This window comes from Rhodamnia argentea, chromosome 9, assembly GCF_020921035.1.
Source record: "Rhodamnia argentea isolate NSW1041297 chromosome 9, ASM2092103v1, whole genome shotgun sequence".
Lineage (NCBI taxonomy): Eukaryota > Viridiplantae > Streptophyta > Magnoliopsida > Myrtales > Myrtaceae > Rhodamnia > Rhodamnia argentea.
The window spans coordinates 6842241-6848770 of record NC_063158.1 but is presented as its reverse complement, the minus strand read 5'-3'; the positions used below and the strand labels follow the sequence as shown (position 1 = coordinate 6848770).

General features: G+C 41.0%; 1 protein-coding gene across 1 annotated transcript in view; it reads left to right on the top strand.

The window, feature by feature from the left end:
- The first annotated feature begins 586 nt into the window (after positions 1–586).
- The window catches only part of LOC115748610 (TMV resistance protein N-like), a 47060-nt gene continuing 41116 nt past the window's right edge, over positions 587–6530 (top strand). Inside the window, exon 1 of the mRNA XM_048285485.1 lies at positions 587–723. The gene's annotated coding sequence lies outside the window, so the exon portion shown is untranslated. The remainder of the gene's footprint in view (positions 724–6530) is intronic.

Genomic DNA, 6530 nt, shown 5'->3' with positions numbered 1-6530 from the left:
ACTCTAAAACAATCTGCAGCTCCAATACGCGTTTCCTTTTTCCCTGCACATACATCAAGCTCTCACATCTCCATTGCCGCTCAGAATCATACGCAGCTCTGTTTTCTGAAATCGAACTTTCGTATCTCGTCTCTGGTGGGTGTAGTTTCCTATCGGCCTCTCCCTCTCTCTCTCTCTCTCTCTCTCTCTCTCTCTCTCTCTAAGTTAAACTCGAAACTGTTGTGCTGATGACAGGACTGTGCTGAGTTGCTTGTGCCCTTGATGTTTAGATGGACCGTTCTCGCTGGCCACGAGCCTCCTCAAGCTTCCAATCAAGATTCTCCGCTGGTTCGCTGAGAAGGTTCCACGTTGAGATCTCCCTATTTGACTTTTTCTTCCTCCATTCGACTTTTTTCGTTTTTTTACGCCATTCTGTTTATTTATTCCGAGATATGACCAAGATCCAAAACACATTCGACCCGAAATCTTTATGATATCCAGAATTTAAGTTATTATCCGGCACAAATATGATCCGAACCGTAAAAACTCGAAAATTTGGATCCCGACCCATGTTTCGCTTCGGATATATTATTTGATTTTCAAACAAGATCAGCGGTCACGCGCCGGTGGTGAAAGCTGTCGAGGAAGGGGGCGCCGTCGAGGAGCAAGAACTCACCATCGCCGGCCCTGGATTTGCCTCCCGTCTGCCGATTCTTTTGGATCCGCCGATTCTGGATCTTCTCTGCTTTTTCCCTCCCGATTCACGTGCTTCTTGGAGTATAAAAGTACCAAAAACTCAGCTCAATACGATGAGCTTGTTGTGCAACCCGAATAGAGGCACTTTGTTCCTTGATGGTGGTTCGAGAGTTCTTGAAGGAGCAACAATGGGGCGGGATCTAGTGTTTGGGCTTTCTTTTGTGTTGGTTGTGTCCATTCTTCTCTCTGTGCTCGTATACAATTTTGTCAAGAGCAACAAGAAAAGCACGCGTCGAAACGCTGATGATACCGGCGCGTCTAGATCGTCTGCCACTTCGACGGGAAGTGACAATTATGATGTTTTCTTGAGCTTCAGCGGCAAGGATACTCGCAAAACCTTCGTGGATCACCTCCACAACGGTCTCGTCGATGCTGGAATCCGCGTGTTTAGAGACGACAATGAGCTTCATGAAGGTGAGAAGATCGGCCCCAACCTTCTCCAGGCCATTAAGAACAGTAAGATCTCGATCCCGGTTTTCTCTCGAAATTTTGCTTCGAGCAAATGGTGCCTTCAAGAACTCCTTCAGATGACACAGTGCATGAAGAGCGTCGGGCAAGTTGTCTTGCCCATATTTTACCGGGTTGAACCGGCTCATGTGCGATACCAAATAGAAAGCTTTGGAAAGACTTTCTCCCGTTTAAGTAGGAAGTATTTGGAAGAAGATGTTGCGAAATGGAAACAAGCGCTCCAAGAAGTGGCTGCCCTAAAGGGATGGGAATCGGAGAGAACTGCTAACGGGTATTTCTTTCACTTTCTTTCAACAAGATCTTGCTTGTAGATGAGGCTATTCATTCGTGTTCTTCTCATCTTGTGCTTGCATTTTTACTCTTACATGCTGTAGTGTCGTGATAGTGAGGTATGACAGGATATGATTGTTCTTCTAATGAATTTTAGCTCGAATGCTTTATAAACAGCCACGAAGGAGAATTGGTGAAAATGGTGGTCAGAAAAGTTTTGAGCGAGTTAAAGAAGGCCTTTCGGGTGCGTGTTCCTGAACAACTTGTCGGAATTGATAATGCTGTGAAGGATATCTTGAGATTGCTGGACAATGACCCTAGTGCTACCCAAATTGTTGGTATTTATGGAATGGGGGGCATCGGTAAGACAACTTTAGCCAAGGTTGTCTACAATAAGCTCTCCGACCAATTTCAGTGTCGTAGTTTCATTGCGGATATTCGAGAGTCCACGCGGCGCAAGGGCATTTCAAGTTTGCGAAATCAATTAATATTCGATATACTGAAAATGAACGATCAAGTGTCTAATACTGATGAAGGAATCGGGATCATGGAATCTAGATTTAAATGTAAGAAAGTCCTACTTCTTCTAGATGACGTGGATGATAACGATCAAATCAAAGCTTTGGTTGGAAAACACGACCGGTTTGAGAAGGGAAGCGGGATAATAATTACCACGAGAATAAGGTCTGTTCTTGATGATGTGAACTGCAAGTACGAACTTGAGGGAATTCTCGAGGATGAATCTTTGATCTTGTTTAGTAGACATGCCTTTCTAAGGGACTCTCCTCCGTGTGAATTTGAGTCTCTCTCTCGTGCTATCGTATCCACTGCCCGAGGGCTGCCCTTAGCTCTCGAGGTTGTAGGTTCGTTTTTGTATGGGTGAAATCGAGGATTTTGGGAAGACGCATTAAAGAAGTTGAATGAAGTACCACATATTAAAGTACAAGAGAAGTTGAGAATAAGCTATGACGCACTGAACTATGAGGAACAACAGATATTTTTGGACATCGCTTGTTTCTTAAACGAATCCGATATATCATATGCGTCCTACTTGTGGGAGGCTTGCAATTTTCTTCCGAATATGGGGATTGAAACATTGAGTTTGATGTCGCTAGTAAAAATTGGAGATGATGGAGAGTTGAGAATGCATGACCAATTGAGAGACCTTGGCGGAGAAATTGTTCGACGAGAAGATTATAACGTGCCCATGAATCGAAGTAGGTTGTGGATCCATGAGGAAGTCTTGGAAGTACTGCAGAATACTAAGGTGAATATAACCTCTATCATTATTCTTCCTTCTTTTGACGTGAATTCTCTTAATTGGAATGAATTGTTAAACCTCACGGCCGACATTCTTCTCCTTATATTATTTCCTTGATGTGATCAGGTAGACATTTTCTATTGGGTTGAAAAAGAAAAGAAAACGTTTGGGTTTAAACAATAAAATACTTGTGTAAGTTAAGGACATCATTTCCTTTTATGAAGGGAAAAGTGCATTTACTAAAGAAAATGAAACTGCATTTAGATCCCTATGGGATCCTGGTCAAACTGCAATTACTAAAGAAAGAAATTTAGTGCTCACAGTTATTAAGATAGAGGGGAAATTCAAACAAAATCCTCCGAAAAATCTGAAGTGGTACACGCTTATCCTTGAATTTTCAACTGTTACCTAATAATACCGCATGAACTCTCATTTCGTTATTATTATTATTATTATTATTATTATTATTATTATTATTATGTCAGCATGTGCAATGCACGTAACTTTTAAGGTGTAAAACTATATTTTCATCTAATCTTTTGGAAGGGAATTCCTCTTTTCCCCTTAATTACTGTGTAAAAATAAATAGTATGTAAAATAGGAGAAAACTAAAGTAACTCAAGTACGAATAATAGAAAACATAAATATCAACAACAATATGGAGCAACGAAATTTATTATTTGACAGTCACTTTCATAGAAGATATTTTGAAAAAAGAGTAAATAAAAATTAAACAAAAATTGGAAAAGGCCTCAACAATCAAGGTGAAATGACGAAAATTGGTTACCGATTATCTATATTTAAGAGGTTCATTGATATAAAAATTGATCAATTAATAAACATATTTCAAACTTCATAAAAGGAAATGATGTCCTGAACTTATAAAAGGATATGGTTAACCGAAATCCAATGCCATAATTCTAAATATTTTTTTTGTTGATTGCTCCTCTCCATTGTTATGCAACATTTGTGAAGGGAAAAGAAAAGGATCGCGTTGAGGCACTTTGTTTCGACGAAAATGACTCGCACGTGGAACTCACAACGGAGCAATTTGAGACACTACCGAACTTAAGGTTGCTTACAGTGGATAACGCAACACTGATTGGAGATTCCAAAGGCTTGCTTCCTAAGTTACGATTCCTCGCGTTGAGTAAATGTCCTGCATCCGGGGTCACTAGTTTTCATCTGGAGAAATTGGTCGTACTTTATTTATCGGATTGTGACATATCAGAGCTTTGGGAAGGTTGGAGTCGTCTCAAGGTCAGACGGAGAGCGTCATGTTTTGTCTTTTGTTTCTAATGATGAGCAACAACTTATCAATCATTTTGTTTTGCAGGTGGCGAAGCAGTTGAAAGTTTTAGCTCTTGAAAATTGTCATTGTTTAAAAGTTACTCCTGATCTCTCAGCCTTTCAAAATCTAGAGACGTTAGCCTTCGGAAGTTGTGATAATCTGGAGAAAATTCACTCTTCTATTGGAGAAGCCAAGGGCCTCAAGTTTTTGCAGTTTCGGCGCTGTGAGAAACTCAAAGAGCTACCCCAAGAGATGGGCAAGTTGGAAGAATTGAAGAAACTTTTCATAAGCGAGACTGCTATACAGGAAATCCCTCGATGGATATGCTCTTTGAAGAAGCTGGAGATGCTTTCTGTCTCCGAATGCAAATCACTGGTTGGACTTCCAGACTCAATTAGCCATCTGGTAGACTTGTCGCACCTTCACTTGAGTGGTTGCTCGAAATTATGTAGACTTCCAGAATGCATCGGATCCCTCGTAAAATTGCAGTACTTGTCATTAGAGGGAGTGGGTATTCGAGAAGATCCCCAACTTGATCATGCTCTCTTTCATATCCCCAACTCAATTGGGAAGTTGGAATGGTTGACTGAATTGGACTTGTCACGATCAGGCATTTGCGAATTACCCGAATCCATTGGGGATTTGAAAAACCTGAAAACTTTTTATATTGCTCATTGTGAGAAATTGTGTGGTTTACCTAGTACTATTAGCAAGTTGGGCAACCTTGAAATATTAGACGCCACCGAATGCAAGAGTCTGCAAGGGGAAATCCAAATAGATGGGTTATCTTCACTGAAGATCCTTCGATTAAGTTGGACACGCGTTTCTGGCTTGTTCGACACATTCAATAAGCTCTCTCGTCTTGAGAAACTTGAAGAACTAGATGCCACAAATTGCGAGTGTCTGGGAGGGGAAATCCCAATAGATCGTTTGCCTTCACTGAAGATCCTTCTATTAAGATCAACAGGTGTTTCTGGCTTTCCCGATGAATTCGATAAGCTTTGTTGTCTTGAGAAACTTGTTTTACGCGACTGCAAGATGCTTCAATCGCTGCCACAAAGCATCAGTAAGTCGCCTTCTCTGCAGCACCTTGATTTAAGGCTGTGTGACAATCTTCAGCTGCTGCCAGAGCTTCCCCCTTGTTTAACATCTTTGAAAGTCACTTGCCAGCATCACACATTACCTCAACTTTTTCATCTAATCCACCTAAAAAAGCTCGCTGTTGTGGATTGCCGATTGCTAGAATCCTTGCCAGAGCTTCCCACAGGATTATTGGAGCTTCATGTCCATGATTGTGATGAGTTGAAAGAGTTATCGAGTTTGTCAAGTTTGAAATTCTTGACAAAATTAACTCTCAATTCATGCAGCGAGCTGATAGAAATCAAGGGTCTAGAAGCATTAAAATACTTAGAAGAATTAATTGTATCAGAATGCGGGAAGTTGTCCAACCTCGACAGCCTTGAACATCTAGAGTCTTTAACATCCTTGTATTTGCTTACGCTCTCTAAGTCAGATGGTGCTCTTTGTCCGGTAGAGGATGATATAGTTAAAGTTCGAGGCCTTGACAGAATGAAAAACTTGAAAGTGTTGATGTTAAAGGACTGTCAGTCCCTTGTAAGACCGGATCTTTCGCAATTAACATATCTGAAGGCATTAAGCCTTGGTGAATGCCACAATCTAGTCGAAATCAAAGGCCTTGAAAGATTGAAAGACTTGGAATATTTGGATATCGAGGGTTGCAGTTCCATTGAAGCATTACCAGACCTCTCGTGCTTTCATAACCTGGAAGAATTGAACATCAAAGGGTGCTGGAAGCTCCGGGATGTTCAGGGACTGGAGAAAGTCGCGAATGTGGAAAAATGAGGGATTCAACTCCGACCCTCAGCAAATTGTCCACATCTGTCGAATTTCGCAAAGATTGAATGAAATGATGGGGGTCAATCTCGCATGATCTGGTGGAGATCACAGAGCTCCAGGAATCGAGGCGTCTAAACTCTAAAAGACATCCAGCGATGCAACTTATCGAATCTTCATACGTTCATCTTCCTACTGCAGCAGAGAGAAACAACTGGTACATGAAAAGACTGCTCCGATAAGTCGAGCACTTTGGTCACACTGTCCGGAACGATTCTCATTTTGCTTTGAAAGGTAAATAAAGCAGGTCACACTGTTCATCCGCATTTCCTACTTGACAACACCATTTTCTTGATAGTCTGCTGTTATACTTTTGTCTTTTTAAGTAGTTCAAGGAATGTAGATTTCTGGTTAGCGGAAGTTGACACGATGCTTCAGGGGCATCGTGCTCTGGATCGTTGGAGCAGTCAATAATGCATTCACAAGGAAGAGTAGAAAGATTTACCAATGTTTTGATAAATCAGTGAATTACCGACCTTTTCCAAAATCTACAAGTGTAGCACTTCAATAGATTGTCAATAGTTCCGAATTTCTGCCACTGTTAAATTGTTTGCCGACTTTAGAGTTTTCCCTAATTAATGTATTAAACAA